Source organism: Mustela lutreola, chromosome 3 (genome assembly GCF_030435805.1).
Source record: "Mustela lutreola isolate mMusLut2 chromosome 3, mMusLut2.pri, whole genome shotgun sequence".
NCBI classification, from domain to species: Eukaryota; Metazoa; Chordata; class Mammalia; order Carnivora; family Mustelidae; genus Mustela; species Mustela lutreola.
The window spans coordinates 149,245,183-149,267,391 of record NC_081292.1 but is presented as its reverse complement, the minus strand read 5'-3'; the positions used below and the strand labels follow the sequence as shown (position 1 = coordinate 149,267,391).

Sequence of the window (22,209 nt, the reverse complement as noted above, 5' to 3'; positions counted from 1 at the left end):
CCAAGTATTAGAGCAGCTTCAGTGGGGAAGGCGTGGGGCTGAAATGACTGGCCCTGAGTAGCTGCTTCCCCCTTGGGCCTGGCTGTGCATCCCGACTTCACCACAATTCATGCTACTTACTATCCACTCTCTCCTTGGTTGGGGGGCCATTTATTATTGTGCCTGTGCTATCAGAGTGATGTGAGCTGGTGGGGACTGAGGACCCAGAGGGGTCCTGCAGGACTACCCAAGACGGTCCTTGGCTTATAGGATAGAGATCGAATGTGCATCAGGAGGAAAGGAGAGCAGAGCTTATGGAGAGAGAGGGCGCATACAGGCAGAGCATCTGGGAGACTCAGAAAGAAAGGAGAATGAGTCTTGCCTTTGCTTGGGGCCTGGGGGTTTTATTGGGAATGGTCGTCTGGTGCACATATCTTCTCAGGCATCAAAGGAACAAAGAAAACGGTTTAAGTGACTCCAAGAGTCACTTATGACCTAGAGCCAGGGATCTTGGTGAGTTAGTCGTCTTGGAGAACCCTGCCTGGCCCCTCATTAGATGTTTTCTACTGCACTGGAAGACTCCAAAGAAGTCATTAACTCTTTAGCCTTGTAAAGGAGTACATACATTATCTGTTCTATGAGGCATGTGTAACATGGAGGGTTAGGTCCTAATAAGAATAGAAACAGGAAAAGGAGAAAAAAAAAAAAAAACCAGTTTTTCATGGTTCCCCTTTAATTTTCTTGTCTCAGTAGGGTAGAGGAATATTTCTTGATACCTTCGTTACAAGTAACAGTAGACAAAAAAGAAGACTGAAATGACTTCATGATTTTATTACATCTGACCCTCTTTACTCCTCGAGGTTATCTGTCACCAGAGGAACCGCTGATCATCTTAACAGTTACTCTGTAGCTACGAAGAAATTATTACTCTTGGAGGTTTAATGGTTCATCTAAATTGACATTAACAAAATTTTTAAATACATCAGGCTACCTCTGACTGGCTTTCACTGACCATGCTGTTTCAGAGAGTGAGCAGTCTCAAATTAATATTTTATCCAGTAAAAGATTTAGGGACTGTGGTTCACTCTGCCTAAAATCTATTCAGCCAAACCTCCTTGGCACAGGACTCAGGTACTCCCTGCAGCTCTGCTGAATTGACTAGAAACATGATAAGGCATCTAAATTCTGCAGGTATAGCCAGCCATTCCTAGCAACCAATTTGATTTTTGACGGACAAAGAGCCCCAGGAAAGTAGATGCCTTTGTACCCGAGAAAAAAGAAATCCCAAGCAAGATAGACATGCCCTAATCAGTATGCTCTGGGTATGACAGCATGCAAGTGAGTGATCTATTTTGTTCTGAACTCTAGCTCTGTCAATGACAGTACACGATTTGCTAGAACAAATCAAATAAGTGTAATGGACTCCTGTTTTGACGTTTCAAAACAGTGAACCCTACCTCCTTGTGCAGTGCCCTGAATCTACCTTCTTAATTTGGACTTTTTCTTATAAAATGCCATTGACAGAAACGAGAACGCAAATAACAACGAATCAGGGTAGGATTGTTTTCAACGCTCTCGAACATTATGGGAGGAATAATTTCTGCCCAGATACGATCATGAGGTGGATGTAGTTCAAAAAATTACAGCCTCAGATAACGATTTGAAGACTTGGACTCTGCCGTGGTCAAACGTCTCAGGGCTCTGTTGTTCCCATTCCTGTTACAGGTACATGTGACAGCATTGCAGCTATGAGAGGAATTTTAAAGGGGAAGTTTGAAGAAATTGACAGCTCCTCACCCTGCTCCTCTGTGTGGGAATCAGATGATGAAGTTTTTAGCTGTGACGGTGCTGACAGTGTTGATAGTGCCAATCCGTCCACTTGTAATCTTTTCACTGGTGAGTATCTGAAGCTCTATTTCAGGCTGTACTCTAAATCGTGTTGGACAGTTGGTTCCTGGAGTTCCTCTCTTTATCCACTGCCTAATATCTGCTCCAAGTTTTTTGTCCTATCAGACTTATTTGTAAAATGTGATATCATTTTGGTTAATTAAATCTCAGTATTTCTTCTGTCCATCTCTATGGAGTGATTCTGAGAGGCAGAAATGAGTCCAATTTAAGGCAAGCAATTGAAAATGATTTCCTCTGCGTCTTCAGCTTTCTGAAATCCATCTTTTTGAAATCTAATCAGTTGAGCTTTTTTGAACTTCTAATAATACTGGATAATGAGTTATGGAATTAACAGCACTCAGTCTAAAACATTTATTTCCTAGGTGAGAAAATGATGTTTGTTTTTATTTTCTTTTAAAGATTTTATTTATTTATTTGACAGACAGAAATCACAAGTAGGCAGAGAGGCAGGCAGAGAGAGAGAGGAGGAAGCAGGCTCCCTGCAGAGCAGACAGCCTGATGTGGGGCTCTATCCCAGGACCCTGAGATCATGACCTGAGCTAAAGGCAGAGGCTTAACCCACTGAGCCACCCAGGCGCCCCTGATGTTTGTTTTTAGAAGAATGCTGCTACGAAATCAAAGCCTTGAAATCCCTCAGCTTCTATCACTGTTTGAACACTGGTAAACTTCAGACTTGAGGCCAGGTTCATGCCCTATAGTAAGTGCCACTTTCTGCACATATATACCTTCCTAAGAAGTTAATATGAACAACAATATTTACCTTAGTATGGTAGTAGGTTCTAACTTAAAATTCTAGACTTCTAACCTGCCTTCTTTGATTTTGGAATACGTGAAAATTTCCAACATCCCAGTGTCCATTCAATCCCAGTCATTAAGGAAAGAGGGATCTCTAAATTCGTTTTAGAAGTTAATCATCCAAAGCAAAACTAAACAAGGTCAAATAAAGTCCCAGAGGATGATGGATATCAACTTCCTTTTAAAGCTCCATTCCAGAAGTAAAAGTACAAATTATCCAACAGAAAAGAGAGGTTTTATTTTTTTTTTCATAAGTTTTTTCTATATTATTCTTCTGAGACATTTATGTTTGGGGATTTTTACCAAACTTAACAAAATAACCTTTTCAAATTCACACTGATGTTCATGCATCAGGACTCTATGACCCCTGAAACTCCATCTTTAATAATCTATCTTCCACTTCTAAGAATTTGAACGTTTGTTTGATAGTCATGAATTCTCCCTCATCCCTGTTAGAAGCATTTAGAATAAAAATAGTTATAATTTTATAGGACTGTTTAGCCTTTATATCGTTTATCTCTAAACTCATACTTCTATGAACTTGTGGGAAGTATAAAAAGTGAGGAGGAGATAAAGGAACACTTGGGAGAAGGGAGAAAGCAAGAGCTCTTTTGAGAATGGGATTCTCTAGTTACCCAGAAAGGTTATTGTGAGTCAGTGGGTCTAGGGGTAGGCTTGTTTGAGATTTATCTGTAAATAAACCTTTCACGTCCTTCCTCTGAGCGACTGTCGCCCTGTGGAGGGCACACACCTTGCTGTCACCCAGAGTGCTGAAGAATATTAAGCATCGAATGATGCTTAGACTTCTTTATTGAGTGATTAGATTAAAATTAGATAATTTTTTTCTTTTTTGTAATAGTTACCTTCCTCAACAATAAACACGGTACATATTTAAGGTGTATAATATGATACTGTTACATGTATGCATTGTGAAATGTTACATGTATGTATTATGTACTATGTTACATGTATGCATGTATGCATTGTGAAATAATCAGCACCATCAAGCTAATTAATATTCCCATTACCTCACGTAGTTAGTTTTCGTTGTTAATGGTGAACACTTGAGATCTAATGTCTTAGCAAATTTCAAGTAGGCAATACATGATTTTTACAATTTCAGACAGTTTTTAAAAGCCAGAGAGGACAAATCTACTGGCCATCTTTATCCTTACTCTATATTTAAATTCAAGACCCTCAAGAATGCTATTGAATACCCTGCATGTGTACCTTGGAAAATTTTCCTTCTCTAAGCCCCAGAACACTGCAGGAGCTGCCTGGAATTTTTTTTTACTTTTTCCCTTTAGCCACTCCTGAAAAACATCATCAGTCTAGACTCTCTTTCTTTGAGATACCACCTCACCAGGGCAGCAATTTCCACATGCATGTGTTGTTGCTTTTTTAAACCTTCAGTATGCTTTCAACCTGCCTGGTGTCTATGTCTCTCCTAAAGTTACAAATTGACTCTCTCCTGGAAAAGTCAATTGTAGGACACTCTATGCAAGATATCTATTGATTTCTATAGCTTGTGAGTTCACGAAGTACCTATAATGTTCATTTAAACACCATCAGATCTTCCAATTGTGGCTCAAGATGCTTTCCAGATGAAAGTGATGTTCTGGTGGCTTTGAGGAGTTTGAAAAATTATAGGTCAGGCGCTTGTTATGAGCACCTGAGCATCTCAGAAAGGGAAAAGTTTGAGAGGAGAGTGGTTTTATTTGGAAAAATAAACTATTTGGACATCTGTTCACCAGTTTTCTCATTCATCTCCATTGTGAAAGTCTGTGGAGGAGAAGGCTCCAGGAGAAGTCAGGTTGATGATGAAAGTAGCTTCAAAAGTTTCATTAACTAGAAACAAGATGGGATTGGGAGGGAGACAAACCATAAGTGACTCTTAATCTCACAAAACAAACTGAGGGTTGCTGGGGGGAGGGTGTTTGGGAGAAGGGGGTGGGATTATGGACATTGGGGAGGGTATGTGCTTTGGTGAGTGCTGTGAAGTATGTAAACCTGGTGATTCACAGACCTGTACCCCTGGGGATAAAAATATATGTTTATAAAAAATAAAAAATCATAAAAAAAAGAGGAAAAAAAAGTTTCATTAACTATCTTGAGCACTGTTGCTAATGTACTCTTCTTAGTGAATCTTCGAGGGTTTTGAGGGAAATGTTTGCTGATGAAGGGGATGGTGTGCATCATTGGACAACTTATAATTGAATGCGTGATCAGAACCATGACTTGAGATCAATAGTAGGGAGGAGGGTAAGAAAGAATGGGTGGAAAATGTGACCTATGGATGGTTTCCTGCTATTGTGAGATTGTGAGATTCTTAGTTTAATCATCAATATAAAGCTTACTGGTATTTCATAAAATTGGGCAAGTGAAGGAAGAAAGCCCATTTTAATTTCTTTTGAGAGGATCCGACACAATGTAATGGAATAAGATAAAAACAGTAAGGAATCAACGTCATTTTGCATTCGAAGAATGTTAGGTCTAGTAGGACCTTTGAGAACATCTAGACTATTTCTTATTTTTACAGATGTGGAGATTAAGGCCCAGTGAGAGTAACTAGAGAAGAATCCACATGTCAGCTATTAGCAGAGGACTTTATTGTAGAACCTTAGGGTCTACCTTTCTGTGAGACTGATGATGCTGCTCTCTGGTGGGTCTGTTATATCACTGAGTACTAAGTGGGATCCAAATCACCAAGAGAGAGAGATTGGTTTAGCTTTTGTGCCAGCTCCTCTTAGAAATGGAATGAGTCTTTTGGTGAAAGGGCAATTGGCATTTCATTTGTCTTTTTTTTTTTCCCTTTTCAGTTGGTTTCTAGTGAAAGTGCTAGTATCTCTTGGCTGTAATATAGTGTCATTGACAAGTTTTATGAATAAATTCAATGAGCGAAAGAAATAGTGGACAGAGAATTCAATTTGAGTGGGAATGAGCACTTTCCCTTCCCCTTTTCTGTAAGTGACAGGGCAGACTGTTGAGACTTCCCTTGTATGTCACTGACATTGATGGAAATATCTTAGAGCAAACATGTTGTTTTACATTTCCGTGAAGGAAATTGGTTTGTCTTGGTAACATAATGCTACTTGTGATAATGTGAAAATGCAACAATGAAAAGAAGATGAGATGAAGTATGCAGTGTGCATCTTTAACAGCAGCTAGCAAATAGAGGGTTATTTCATTTACCTTAAAAGTAAAACCTTTGTACACTCCACTTTTGCCAGAGGGGTGAATGGGCAGCCTGGACTCCCCAGGGAAAAAAAAAAAAAAGATAATGGTATCTTTTCATCCCTTGAACTCCAGGACCCTACATTACTTGTTCAATAATTCAAGACTTCAGAAACCCATTTCGATTAGACTCACTTAGTCACAGCTTCTGGCTGAATGCAGTAATTATATTCCATTTTGCTGCCTAGGTACAGAATTGGCTTTTATATTTGCTTGTTTGTTTTAAGCCCTGAAAAACTTAAATTTGGCTTTAAACTTAAAAGCACAATTGGTCTGAATTTCAAATACGTTTTTATATATTACTGTCATAGTGAATCTAGAAAAACAATGCTTACTGCTTGTGGTTTTAACTCTCAGTTAGCAACCATGAAAAAACAGAATGTAAAGGTAATTCTTCGTGGGGTTAATGGTACTATTTCTCACAGTATAGAAGTGATAAAGCCCTAGGATGGGATCCAAAATATATCATAGCAAATCTTCCAATTTTCCACATCCATTATTTAATCAGGATGTCTATAGATAGAATTGATGGGGTAGCTGTATTTCATAAGAGTATAATAGAGTTGCTATTAAATTTTGAAGATACTATCTTCACATTAGTGATCAGAATATTTTCATCTGTTGATGTAATTTCTTTACAAATATTTCATAGAGAATTTTCATGTTTTATGAACCTCTTGATAAGAATCACATCCTTATGGGGGTAACCTAGGAATAGTCACAGGCAATAGATGATTGCCTAACTGCAAAATATCATGACTTCAAAAATGGATCCAAGTGAAAAAAAAAAAAAATGGATCCAAGTGAAATTGAGGTGATTCAAATTCTACTAACTGTTTTCAAAGCCCCATAATCTTTTGGCTTTGGCTTGAATACCAAAGGTTGACTGGCTTTATGCTTGTTTATGATGGTGATGATGAAATCACTGTGCCTGAAGCAAATGGTCCTTGTGTTTCTCAGAAGATTTTAAAATTCATCATGCAGATTAGGCAATCTGATGCTTTCTGACAGCTCGAGGGAAGTATATTTGTGTGCATGTGAATACAGAATAGAATTAAATCTGGTCTTACTTTAAAAAAAAAAAAAAAAAGAGCCAGTTGGTGCTATTTCTGAATTGGCTGTGATATTTAACCATTTCACTCTGGAAAGTACATGTTTGTACTCTGAAAATGTTCCCTTTTTTTGTCTGAGGAATTTGGGAGTAAACTGGGAATGTTTTAGGGCCACAGAATTGTTGTAGCATATGTCTTATATGTTCAGCTACAGTGATCTGGCATGAAATAGAATTGTTATATATCTCAAGTTTACTGAATTCATTTGACAGTGGGATTAAGGTTAAGAGTATAGTTTTTATATGTAATGAAGAATGAGCAATCATAATAAGTATAGCAGAAGACAAATATTTGATTTTCAAAGGTCAACACAAAAAACTAGAAAAGCATTTTTAAAAGTAATAAATATTTAATGTTTAAGTAGAAAAGTATTGTGAATTAAAATTGAAATGGAAGCTCAGTTTGTTGTATTTGGTTTTATCTTATCTCAGAAATATAATAAATAGAAGAGTAATAAAGATTGACTTATGTAATTTAGAATTCTAGGACTTTGAAAGAAATGTTATGAAACTTGATTTACATAATGAACTATTAAATCACTTTAAGATTCTTAATGGATAGCTGCAGTGGTCTTAATTAGCGTGACCAAAAAAGCAAACTCTATTAAAACAATTTACAAAGCAACATGAAAGCTAGGGAAGATTGCTAGACAGAGTGCTAAAAGCACTAGATATTTCTGGATGAAATGCAACATTGAGTCCCATTAGTTGTGGTATTGTGAAGACCTGAATTGCATGTAAGGCAACACATTTTTACACAATGATTGCATGATCATGGTAATGGATATATCTTTTAAGATTAAAAATGTAAATATCTTATTAATAAAATTGTTTTTAAATATTCACAAAGAATACTTGATATATTTTATCTTAAAATTCCTCTAATGGTTACAATGTCTACATTTGAAAAAACATGTATCCTTTAAATCTTAACAATGCTAGGGTGTGCAATACTTAATTCCATCCCTGAGAAACTTGGTTTGGAAGAAATGATGACTATTAATTTTAAATATGGTTAATTTTTTTAATATAGCCATCCTATTTCACAATTTCTCCAAAGATTTTGTCCACTGTTTTCTTGTTATGTCAGATCTGACTTTCTGCTGTTTGCTGTTTCTATGACAACTGCCATTTTAGCTTGGAGAAAGTAGTACCTATTATAAATACCTCTCTCTATATTTTCAGATACATACACACATACACACATTTTAAGAATTTTTTACTTAACATGGGGCGCCTGGGTGGCTCAGTGGGTTAAAGACTCTCCCTTCGGCTCAGATCCTGATCTCAGGGTCTTGGGATCAAGCCCCAGATCGTGCTCTCTGCTCAGCAGGGAGCCTGCTTCCTCCTCTCTCTGCCTGCCTCTCTACCTACTTGTAATCTCTCTCTGTCAAATAAATAAATAAATAAATAAACAAATAAATAAATAAATCTTTTAAAAAGAAAGAATTTTTTACTTACCAAAATAATGATCATTAGGCTGACAGTTATCATGGTTATTAATCAATCCTAAAATTAACTGTTATGCTAATTAGATCATGGCTACATTAGGACATATATATTTTACATTTGTCCTAGATTTTTTAAAAAATATGCATAAAGCTAGAGAGGCTGGAAAAGAAAATCTAAGTAAACTTAAGTAATTTATGGGCACTAATAAAGAAGCATATATACTTAGAAATTCCCCCTGACGTAATAAAAGTTTTGATGAAAAATTAAAAAATGAATGGAATCCAAAAGGGATAAATGCAGCTTAAATAAATACTGTTATATTTCAAATAACTTTTTTCTTTTGGCATTCACTAGCTTTTAGCCCGAATATGAAAAATGGTTGAAATTAATCATTGTAACTCTGTAAACTCTTTGAGGATAAGAGCTGCACCCCATATTTGCCCCACATTACTTAATGGTAATAATCACAACAAGCTTTATTGAACATATATAATTTGCCAGGCATTGTACTAGATGTTTAAACAAATTATTTTATTTCATTCTGATGTTAGGTCTTAAATAAATTTATTTTCAATTGCCATGTTCACGTCTTTTTTTGAAAAAGGAAATGCTTAATTGATTAAATGATTTGTCATTTTAAACATGACATGAGACAATTGAAATAAGTTAACTAATTTTAGAGAAATTAAGAATTTTGGATACAATTGGGGTGAACTTCAACAGGTGCAAACTCATAGGAAAAGACAATTTCTATCAAATGTTCATAAAATTTCCAATTTATGCACACAATTTTGCCAGTATAAGTGAAATCCCTCTCCAACCTCTCTACATAGCTTTACCAACCTTTAAGCTTATTCATTAAATCAGAATATTCTAAGATTAGAACATTGAAATACTTTGAATCAATATGTTTAACATTTACTTCTCACTTTCAAAAGTTGAATGTAGGGGCGCCTGGGTGGCTCAGTGGGTTAAGCCTTTGCCTTCGGCTCAGGTAATGATCTCCTGGTCCTGGGATTAAGCCCCACATCGGGCTCTCTGCTCAGCATGGAGCCTGCTTCCCCCAATCTCTCTGCCTGCTTCTCTGCCTACTTGTGATTTCTCTCTCCCTTTCAAATATATAAATAAAATCTTTTTTTTAAAAAAAAGCTGAATGTATAAAAATTTTAGCTTTAACAATGGTTTTTGCAGTATTTATTCTTATGGTGAAAAATTATATAGAACCTATATACCACACAATTGGTTAAATAATCTGTGGAAACCCATATAGTCAATTACTATGTGGCCAATAAAAACAGTTGAATGGATGTATCTTTTAACATAAAAATATATTCACATTAATAAAGAAGTTTGCAAAATTATATTTTCCTCCCATTTATAAAACCTCCATTACATTTCTACTCCTATTTATAAAACCTCTTAAATCTGTATGAGATATGTATAAAATAAGATCTAGAGGTAAAAAGAGAAATATTTTCTGTAGAAATATAGAAAACCTTAAGAGACATTTTCTCTGGATATTAAAATTATGGATAGTAAGTTTTGTTACTTACTTATTTCTCAATTTTCACAATATCTATATATTTTCTCAATTTATTTTCATACATTTTTAGCTTAATAAGACTTGTGTTCATTCATTATGATCGTTTTCTAGATTTTTCACTAATATGATTATTACTGTCATGACATGCTTGTAGATAAATCTTAGAATAAATCCTTAAAAATGGAAATCATAGTTCAAAGAATATAATTTTAATTGCCCTCCAGAAAACTTTGCCAATTTATGTGCCTATTTTAAGTAATTGAGTGCCTATTGCCCCAACGTCTTGCCAGTTGGGCCCACATACACCCCTTGGCCAATCTGGTAGGTAAGAACTGATTCTACTGGTGTTTTAACTCGAATTTCTCTGAATACTGGAAGCCGACTATTTATATATTTATTTATTTGCTTTTTTTCTGTGTATATAAATGTTCTATTATTTTATTATGATCATGATTTCTCTTTCATTGTTTTATAATATTAAGGATTATTTGATTAACACATATGCAATAATGTCTTTCCTATTTTGCCATTTATCTTTTCACCCTATGTTTGCATAGAAATATATTTATGTGGTCAAATATATCACAGATTTGGCTTTTAGGAAATACTTAGGTGGAACTTCTCTGCTCCCAAGATTAATTGTATACAAATAATTTCTTCTAGAACTTTTGTAACTTTCTATTATATATTTAAATCTTCAGACCAGTTGAAAATTGTTGGCATATTGTGTGAAATAGCTAACTTTCCAGTTTTCCAAAAATCATATACTGAATAATATGGTTTCTATTAATATGAAAGTATATTCTTTTCTTGAACCAGATGCTTAAATACAATAGGACTAGTGTCTGTGGTCTCCTTTCTGTTTCATGATCTGGATGGTTATTCCAAAACCAACAATAGTGTTATGTTATGACTCTATATTAAGTTTTACTATCTCACATAAGAGTTCACAATTTTCCTTAACTAGACAGAAACACCACATACTACCATACTCTTTAAAGGCTCTATAAGCTATTTCACATGAACATTATTTGAATTTTAAAAGAATATTGTCAAGTTACCAAACAAACCATTGCTATGTCATGGAAATTGCATTAAATTTATTGGTTAATTTGGTTCACAAGGAAGGTTGGTGTCTTTGCCATATTGCTTTTCTATTTTAGGAATGCCAGATATCAGGGTGCCTGGGTGGCTCAGTGGGTTAAAGCCTCTGCCTTCAGCTCAGGTCATGATCCCGGGGTCCTGGGATCGAGCCCGCAATTGGGCTTTCTGCTTGGCAGGGAGCCTGCTTCCACCTCTTTCTCTCTCTGCTTGCCTCTCTGCTACTTGTGTTCTCTGCCTGTCAAATAAATAATAAATAAAGTCTTTAAAAAAAAAAATGGAATGCCAGATATCCTTTCATATTTATTTTGCCTACAGTAGAGTTTTGTGCTTTTCTTCTTGCTGTGCATTTTCCGTGCTGAATCCCCAAAGTTTTTTGACCCTATTATGAATGAGACTTTTTATATATGTTGTAACAGATTATTGTTGTTACTAAAAAGACATTGTTTTTCTTTTTTTAATGGAAATGTTACCAGGTTATATCTTTATTTAGCCATAGGATATTCTTTATCCTATATGAAGGAGGTATGCTTCCATTAAGAGTTTTTAATTAATAAGTACTATGAAGTTACATCATATTCCTCATTAGTTCATATCAAAACAATCCCATTTTTTCTATGACCTGTTAATATTATAAACTGAAAAATATTTTTCCAAATATAAAACTATTATTACCTTTGACTCTTTTACATAATAAGGTAACTTAATCTCACATGAGGAAGGGCACCTGCATGGCTCAGTTGGTTAAGTGTCTGCCTTCTGCTCAGGTCATGATCCCAGGGCTCTGGAATCCAGTCCTGCATCAGGCTCCCTGCTCAGTGGGTAGTCTGCTTCTCCCTCTACCCTTCTTCCCTGCTCATGAATGTGCACACTTGTTCTCTCTCTCTCTCATAAAAATAAAAATAAATAAAATCTTTAATCCCACATGAGGATCAAATTTAGTCTGGCAATGTATATATAATAAAGAACCCTTAGAAATGGTCAAGGTTAATTTAAAATTCACTTTAAAATGTGTTTCATTAAGAAAGAACAAAGCTGAAGGCAACACTCTTCCTGATTTCAAACTATATTATAAAACTGTAGTAATTAAAGCAAAATGATACTGACATAAAAACAGATACATGGATCAGTGAAACAGAATGGAGACCCCCAACATAAACTCATGTATATATAGCCAACCAATGATTCACAAGGGAGCCAAAATATGCAGTTGAGAAAAGTTAGTCTCTTTAATCAATGGTGTTATAAAAACTGGATATTCACATATGAAAGAGCAAAACTGGATTCCTATCATATGCCATTCACAAAAATTTCATTTCAATTTTGAATGCCTTTGAATCACTATCTCATTTAGTCCCCACAAGACAATCTATGAAATGAGTGAAGGTGGTGATCTTGGTGGAATTTCCATGTTATGGATGAGGAAACGGAGAAGAAGTGGCATAAACATGCCTAAATTCACACAGTTTGTACATGCTGCCGCTGGAATTAAAACAAGCTCAAATGCCAGAGACAGTATTGTTAACCACTACACTCTGATGTATGTTCTAAAGTCCATAAAAAAAAAAAAACCAATCATTTTGTTTCCATACCACGTAATAGATACTTTGTTTCAATATCCTCAATTTTTGAAGAACTTTCTACATTAAAGACAAGTGGTTCTTCAGTCCTTCTTTACATTAATACTCGTGAAAATAAAATGAAATACAACTGAAAGTGATAGAAATTGAGACTCTGGTCAAGTTTAACCCACCTATGCTGATTGCCACAAAAATTAGCTTTGTTAAATGCTGAACCTCTGGTGTTCCTGCCCCTGGTACCTCTAAGACTGAAGGGGTATAAATTCTTCCCATATACCAAGAGTCTATTAAGATTCTGTTCCTAAGAGAATCAATGGAGATCACTATGTGTAGAACACTATGCTGGAGAGTAGGCAGAGTAAAAGCGTGCTCTTGCCCTGGGGAATATTCTCACTAGATGAATAAATGAGACTAATAGACATGAAACCATCCTGAGAAATACCATCTTTATCTGAAAATTATGTAGAATGGAGAAAGATCAGCTCTGATCTCTAGGAAACTTTGACCTAGAAGAAGATGCATCACTGAATGGAAATATGTTTTGGGGAAGATGGGGGTTGTTTTAAGTTCTTCAAACAAAATTACTTATTGGCAAGTGAGATCTGACTCTTTGTTCTAGGTACTCAAAGCAAACAAACTGCTAACCACCTTTAGGTTTCTAAGGATTTCTATTCTGTGAAGCAAAACCCATTAATTTCTATTTCCCACTTGATTGAGGAGCACTAGGTTTTGAGTGCTACCTTTGTTTTCTGTTTTGTCTGGCATCTCAACTCTTAGAAAATTATTATAACCAGTTCACCATCTGAAATTCCTTCCATTGAACCATCTAGCATTGCCTGTTTTCTGAACTGGACCCTGCCTGATAACTCTAGCCTGGGTCACATGCCCTTCACTGAACCAATCACTGTGGCCAAGGAATGAGGTTCTTTGTTTGGCTAGATCTTATTCATTTATCCACTCTTGTGGTAATAAGAAAGGAGATGTAGAGTATGTTAAGAGAGAAAAAAAATAGAAGAAAGAAAAATATGTTGGGCCACCAGTAATAATGGCTATCATACTAGTAATTCATTTTGACACCATAGTGAATAAACATGAAGATCTAAATCGCTTTTGTTTAAACAGCACTATACAAATAAATTGTGAATAGTGGAAATATGTCAATTGCTTTTTTTTTTTTTTTAGATTTTATTTATTTATCAGAGAGAGAGGGAGAGAGAGCGAGCACAGGCAGACAGAATGGCAGGCAGAGGCAGAGGGAGAAGCAGGCTCCCTGCCGAGCAAGGCGCCCGATGTGGGACTCGATCCCAGGACGCTGGGATCATGACCTGAGCCGAAGGCAGCTGCTTAACCAACTGAGCCACCCAGGCGTCCCTGTCAATTGTTTTTTAAATTTATAAATAGTCTATCAAAATTCTGCTCTTTTGCTTATAAAATAATAAGAATAAATATAAAATAAATGAGAAAAATATGGGAAAGGAAAACAAGATAAAAACAAGATTAGTCAGTCAAGATTACCCTTTTTAAAATTAATTAAGAGACCTAATGTGTTAAAGGTCTGCTATTAGTCACCTGTTGTTTTATTTATTTATTATTATTATAATTTTTTAAAATTTCGTTTATTTATTTGACAGAGAGAGATAGCGAGAGCATGGACACCAGCAAGGAGAGTAGAAGAAAGAGAAACCGGCTTCCTGCTGAGGAGGGAGTCTGATGTGGGGCTTGATCCCAGGAATACTGTGATCATGACCTGAGCCAAAGGCACTTAATGACTGAGCCACCTAGGCATCCCTCACATGTTGTTTTAAATGCCTTATTTATCTTTCCTGAAAAATATGAAATCAGAGTCTATATGCCCATTTAACAGATGAAGAAACTGATGTTAAGTAAATTGCCCAAAGTCATAAAGTAAGATGAGAGCATCAGCAACATGTTAATGTCTGTGTTTTTGATCCTCGAGAGCCTAAGCACTTTATATTACATTATTATGCCACTTACATTTCTCCCTTCAGCTGTATTGAATCAGCATTTCCCTACTCATTTTTTTTTTTTAAATCTTCATTCAGGGTTCATTCATATTCACCTTCTGGTAAAGTCACTTTATTATATTCATCTATCAAGAAGTCCAACAACAGACTTCTATAACCAAATTCCCTCAGATAATATCCAGAATGAATCCCTCTTTCCTTTATCCATACTTCATACTCAACATTGGCACAATGTGTAGCAACACGGTGTTACAAGTGGACCAATTTGTGACCAAGTTAATTACATAATCGTTTACACCCCAATTCTGCCTGCCACAACATGCAATGTTTCTGAAATCTGAAGAAAGTACATCAGCATTTATGAAATAGTAGGCGCTGGACACTTCCACCAGGGGCATATTTGTAAGGCTCCTTATATCTTATTGCGGCAGAGAAGATCAGAACATACTTTATAACACAATGTCTCTGATTTGTTCCTCATTGTTCTTCAAGAGAATGCCAGTTGTCAGGGCTGCCCAGCAACTATTCAACTATTTATTTGGGTGTTCCTCTCCTGTGGGATAGTTACTGTGTGGTTTCCATGAGGGACAATGCCCACTATAAAAATTAAAGCAGATACCACAGGCTGCTTTGACAACTAAAAGTTGAGTGAACACATTCTGTAAAGTTCTTCCTCTTTTCTTCCTGTCCGTGGATATTGCTTTTTCTTTTTTTAGGTTTGGTTTCTATTTTCTGCCGTACACTGAAAGTACACTGACTAACATAGGCTGCAGTTTAGCTGAGTTCCTGGGACCATCTGTAAGAATTTATGCATATCCTGGGAACCTGATCGATTCTAGCAGCAATCCTCTATTTTCTCTCTTAGATTAAGGAGACCTGCAATCAATTTTATATTTAAAAGTTGGTTTCTGCTTGAGGAAATTGGGGGCCCAATGTCCAAAAACCATTCTGTGCTTCAAAATGGAATCTCTGAATAATTCTCTTTCAACAGACACACATGCATTTTTATGTGAAGTCATACATATTGTTTCACAAAATTTACTTAATTTCCTCCCGCCCTCTCTTCCTCTCTCTCTTTCTTTCTGCATACTATTCCACAGCACAAGTTTACCCAATATAGTCCTCCCTTTTCCTGCCAGTTGTTTTTTAAGTTCTCATTTTTTTTTATATTAAAACCTATGTTGCTCTAAATATTCATGTACCTAGTGTATGTTCAATTTTATACATTGTTTTATCGATTACTGTTGAATTATTTTCATGATATTTTCTGGTTCCAAGATAATCCACAAATAATTTAACTAAACTATAATCTTATTTTGAGCTCCCTCTCTCTCTCTTTCTTTTTCTTACCTGTTTCCTTCCCTCTCTCCTTCCTCCCTCTCTCTTTTCTTTCTTTTTATTTTGCTTGGTTTCTCCCTTTCCCTTTTCTTTCTTTCTTTCTTTCTTTTTTTTTTTTTTTGTAAAGATTTTATTAATTTATTTGACACAGAGAGACACAGAGAGAGAGGGAACACAAGCAGGTGGAGTGGGAGAGGGAGAAGCAGGCTCCCACTAAGCAGGAGCCTAATGCAGGAGACTCAATCCCAGGACCCTGGGATCATGACCTAAGCCAAAGGCAGATGCTTAACTGACTGAGCCACCCAGGCACCCTGTTTTTTCCTTTTTCTTCCTGTGCATTCTTCATCTATATTTCTAACTCCTGTAGGTAACTCTTACTGTCCTAGTTATCCTTTCATTTTTTTTTCAGTATCAAATAATCATAAAGATACTGTCACAAAAGATTTTTTTTTGTCAAAAGTGGATCATCTTATATACATTTTTCTTCATCCTGACTCTTTTCATTGAACAATACCTTATGAAAATTCCCCAATGTCTTTGCCATAGCTCTATTTTATTCTTTTTGATGATTGCAAAATATTGGATATATTCTATTTTTTTTTCAGTCCTTCCCCTACGAGTGTTCATTTGTTTCAGCTTAGTTTTTATGCAGCTATGAGCAAGGCTGTAATGCATATTCATTTGAAAAAGTCCTTATATACTGGTGCTTTACTGGAAAAGAGAGAGGGGAAGTGAGGAGAGAGAATCTCAAGCAGTCTCCACACCCAGCATGGAGCCATCATGGGGCTCGATATCACAACCCTGAAATTATGACCTGAACTGAAATCAGTAGTTGGTTGCTTAACTGACTGAGCCACCCAGTTCCTCCAATGCTTTACTTTTGTTTCTCTAATATATATAGGTATAGATATAGATATAGATATAGATATAGATATAGATATATTTATTTATTTATGGTAGGGAGGAGGAGAGAATCCCAAGCAGACTCCATACTAAGCTAGAGCCCAAGGTCGGGCTCAATCACACCACCCTAAGATCAAGACCTGAGCTGAAATCAAGAGTCAGAGGCCCAACTAACTGCACCACCCAGGTGCTGCCAGTGCTTAACTTTTTTGAGGATAGATTCTTAATAGTAGGGTTAGGGTTAGGCCATGTAATATCTGGAGTGAGAGGGGACTTCTAGAAAGAATGAAGAGCAAATGCAGATGCAGACCATTGGCAAAGAGCTTAACCCTTGTGTGCATGGGCAATGGGGAATCAATGGAGAAGGCATTGACCAGGTGGGAAACCGTTGTTGAGTGGTAGAAGTGAGAGATGTGGGACTTGGTGACAAGTGCTCAGATTCACAATAAATCTTGAACGTAGAGCTAATGGGAGATGCTGATGTTTAGATGTGAGGTTTAAGAAAAACAGATAAACATGAATAATTCTTAGGCTTTTAACTAACTTTATATTTTGGAATAATTTTAGTTTCACGGCAAAGTTGTAAAAATAGCACAGAATTACCTAAACCCTTTGCTCAGCTTCCTCCAGTATTAACATCTTATGTAACCGTGGTACATTTGTCCAGACAAAGAAATTAACATTGTTACCACTTATTATTATATTAACTAAACTACAGATTCTTTTCAGATTTATTCATGGATATCCTTTTTCTAATAAGATCTACTCAAGAATATCATGTCGAATTTAGTTATCATGTCTCCTTATTTTCCTCAGTTTTTCAGTCTTCTCTTGTTTTTTTTTTTTTTTTAAGGACCATTACTTTTTGAAGAGCATAGTTAGAATGTTTGGCAATTTTAGTTTTCTCTGATGTTTTCTCATTACATGGAGGTTGTAGATCTGGAGTAAGAAAGTCACAGAAAATGAAGTGCTCTTCTTGTCCAAATATATGAGGGACTAGATGATACTAACGTGCTGTGTCACTGGTGGTATTAATGATTGTCATTTGGTTAAGATGATATGTGCTAAGTTTCTCCAATTTATCATTAGTGGTTTTTTTTTCCTTTTTCCATATTCTATTCTTTGGAAACAACTTATTTAAATACAGCTCACACTTAAGGTGGGAGTGGGGATCAAACTCCACTTCCTGAAAAAGGATCTACTTATTTTTTGGAATACTTGTAAGAAAGATTTGTTCCTCCTCCCCTACTTATTTATTTAGTCATTTATTTACATGAGCATAGATATTTATTTTATTTCTTATTCTATTCTTTTTATTTCTTTTATTACTCATAGATATTTATTTTATTTCTTGGTTATAATCTAATACTGTCATTATTATTATTATTATTACTCTTATTACTATTATTTGCTTAAACTATTCCAACTCTGGTCATTAAAAGTTCTTTCAGGTTTATTCTTATATCTTTTTGACATGCCTGTGCCTGTTTTTTCTTTCTCTTCCTTTCTTTCCATCACCATAAGATGCTTCAAGTTCATTTTTTGTTTTCCTTGCCCGAGTCTAGAATCAGCCATTTCTCTAGGAGCTATGTTTTTATTATAAGTCACTGGGTAAACACGGATGTCATTTACTGCACTGGAAAAGACTGGAGTAGGAGGAGGAAGCCTGGAGTATGTTATTTTCTTTCTTTCTCTCCCTTCCATCTTTCCTTCCTTCATTCTTTCCTTTATTTCTTCCTTCCTTTCTTTTTATTATTATTATTACTATTATTATATTAACATGTTAACTTTCAAAAGCATGTTAGCCATTCAAGCAGAGCTGTGGAATAGACTGTGGATATCAGAATCTATAGCCCAGTGAAGGGGTTCAAGCTAAAAGCTAAATTGGGGTTCATAAATAAATGGTGGTATTTAAAGACATAGGACTGGATCTGCTTTTGTAAGAAAGAGTCAAATAGAGAAGAAATATCACATCTCAATCTACTAAAGGATTTCAATGTCAGGAAGATTAGAAGAAATTAGGCAAAGAGGTTAAGAAGGGGCAGCGGATGAGGTAGGAGATAAGCCTACTTCGTGTATGGTATCCTAGAAGCCAAGTTAAAAAAAAAAAAGTGATTATCTGAATCAAACTCTCTTGAGAGAAAATTTACCATTTGGTTTGTCAATATCTGAGTTCACTGCTGACCAAGGGAAGTGCTACTTCGGTGGAGTTGTAAAAATGAAGCCTAATTTGGAGGTGTTCAGTACGTCTCTGGGGAAGTTGCTATAAAATGGAATTGAGAAATAAAGTGATGAGATGGGGAACTGATGTAAAGGGATTTTTTAAGTTAAGTTTTTAATTTTAATTCCAGAATAGGTAACATACAGTGTAATATTAGTTTCAGATGTACAATATAGTGATTTAACAATTCTATACATTACTCGGTGCTCATCAAGGTCAGTGCACTGTGAGTCCTCTCCACCTATTTCACTCCTCTCTCACCTACCTTTCTTTTGGTAACCATCTGTTCTCTATAGTCAAGAGTCTGTTTCCTGGCTTTTCTCTCCCTCTTCCTTTGCTCGTTTGTTTTGTTTCTTAAATTCCTCATATGAGTGAAACATCTGGTATTTGTCTTTTTCTGACTGACTTATTTCACTTAGCATAATACTCTCTAATTCCATCCATGTTGTAAATGGCAAGATTTCATTCCTTTTTATGGTTGAATCATATTCTACAGTGTATATATACTACATTTTCTTTATTCATTCATTTTTGATGGACACTTTGACTGCTTCTTTAATTTAGTCATTGTAAATAATGCTGCAATAAATATCGGGGTGTATATATACCTTTGAATTAGTGTTTTTGTATTTTGGGGGTAGTGCAATTACTGGCTTTTAGGATAGTTCTGTTTTTAACTTGCTGAGGAATCTCCATACTGTTTTCCAAGGTGCCTATACTACTTTGCCTTCTCACCAACAGTGTATGTGTTCCCTGTGATTTTGATTTTAGCCATTCTGACAGTATGAGGTCATATCTCATTGTGGTTTTTATTTGCATTTCCCTGATGATGAATGATGTTGAGCATCTTTCATGTGTCTGCCGACCTTCTGGATATCTTCTTTGGAGAAATGTCTGTTCATGTTTTCTGCCCATTTTTAAATCGGATTGTTTTTTGGGTGTTGATTTTATCAGTTTTTAAAATATATTTTGGATACTAATCCTTTTTTGGATATGTCATTTGCAAATATCTCCTCTCATTTGGTAAGGTGACTTTTACTTTTGTCGATTGTTTTCTTTGCTGTACAGAAGCTTTTTATTTTGATGTAGTCTCATTTTATTTTTGCTTTTTATTTTCTTAGCTTTGTAATTAGAGAAATAGTGCTGCAACTGATCTCAGAGAAATTACTGCCTGTGCCCTCTTCTAGGATTTTTATAGTTTCAGTTCTCACAGTTAAGTGTTTAATCCATTTTGGGTTTATTTGTGTGTATACTGTAAAAAAGCAGTACTGTTTCCTTCTTTTGCCTGTAGCTGTCTAGTTTTCCCGGCACCATTTGCTGAAGAGACTTCTTTTTTCCATTGTATATTCCTTTACTCCTTTGTTGAAATTAATTGACCATATAACTGTGGGCTTATTTCTGGATTTTCTTTCCTTTTCTTTTTTTTAAAGATTTTATTTATTTATTTATTTGTAGATCACAAGTAGGCAGAGAGGCAGGCAGAGAGAAGGGGAAACAGGCTCCCTGCTGAGCAGAGAGCCTGATGTGGGGCATGATCCCAGGACCCTGAGATCATGAGATCATGACCTGAGCAGAAGGCAGAAGCTTAACCCACTGAGCCACCCAGGTGCCCCGTGGATTTTCTATTCTATTCCATCGACCTATGTCTGTTCTTGTGCCAGTACTATATTGTTTTTATTACTACAGCTTTGTAACATAATATGGAGTCCAGAATTGTGATATCTCCAGTTCTGTTTTTTTTAAATTTCAAGATCGCTTTTGCCTATTTGGGGTCTTAGCGGTTCCATACTCATTTAGGATTGCTTGTTCCAGTTCTGTGAAAAATGCTGTACGTATTTTGATAGGGATTGCATAAAATGTGTAGATTGCTTTGGGTAGTATATACACTTGAACAGCATTTGTTCTTCCAACCATGAGCATGGAATGTCTTTCCATTTCTATGTATCATCTTCAGTTTCTTTCATCAGTGTTTTATAGTTTTCAGATTACAGGTCTTTCACCTCTTTGGTTAAGTTTGCAGACAGATGGGACTAATCCAGTGAAATAGGGGGGAAGGGGGAATGGTGATGCAGGAGCATGAGGGAATAACTGAAGCAGCAAAGACCTAAAATTGGTGAGAAGAAATAGAATCCAAGAGAAAGGATTGATCTTAGGTGGGAGAGAAGTTTCTCCATTATAAGAGGATTGAAGGCTTACTATATGGGTATAAATATCAAGAGTATGTAGGATATAGATAAGAAGAGGAAATTAAATCATTCTTCCAATTTTCTTAGAAGCAGTATCATAAACTGAGAGGGGGAGATGGGAAAAAATGTTGGAGAGTTGCAAAGAAGCAAAGGTGCTTCTGTTGGTGGTGTCATTGGGTTAAAGTCTGTGATCATATATCAATAGTCTTTCCAGGGATGCAGTATCCTACATTTTCTCTAATCATAGTAATCTGTTCAGTGACTACTGGTAGTTTCATAGTAGGAGAGCTGAATTTAACCAAGTGATTTTTTTTTTTTTTTTCCATCACGCTGGTCCGAAGAGGAGAGAGAAAAGTCCTGGAGGTGAGTCTATATGAAAGGATAGTCTACCATGTTGAATAACAGACCCTACACTGGGTGAGTGGCAAGTGTGAACATGAGTGGGGGCAATGAAAAATATGTAGAGGTCGAGAAACACTTTTGGTGGTGGAGTGTATGCTCTAAGCAACTTGCAACCTTTTGTTATAAAGGTTCATTAAGGCTTCCCTATAACCTGTTGACCCTAACTGCCCCTGTGATCATAGAGCCTGAAACACCTTTTTAATCTCTTTTAATCTGTTTTACCAAATTTGTATGTCTTTTTGGGTCAATTTCACTAATTGGAAATTTTCTGGAAAACTATGTAATTCTTTAGGTTTTAATATTTTTACCTAAATTTTTACCTAGATTTTCTTATAATTTTTGCAAATTTCCCATAATTATCATTATATCTTTTCCCATGGTTACTACCTGATACATAAACAGCCCAATTAGGACTGATTTAATTTGTTTTGATAACTCTTACCCACTTTACTGAAATGGAATGACTTAAGT

The 22,209-nt window shown here is 35.8% G+C and overlaps 1 protein-coding gene across 1 annotated transcript in view; it reads left to right on the top strand.

Moving 5' to 3' along the window:
- The window catches only part of CSRNP3 (cysteine and serine rich nuclear protein 3), a 208,750-nt gene that overhangs the window by 23,047 nt on the left and 163,494 nt on the right, over positions 1-22,209 (top strand). The window contains exons 4-5 of the mRNA XM_059167137.1: positions 1,705-1,875; positions 21,678-21,699. The gene's annotated coding sequence lies outside the window, so the exon portion shown is untranslated. The remainder of the gene's footprint in view (positions 1-1,704; positions 1,876-21,677; positions 21,700-22,209) is intronic.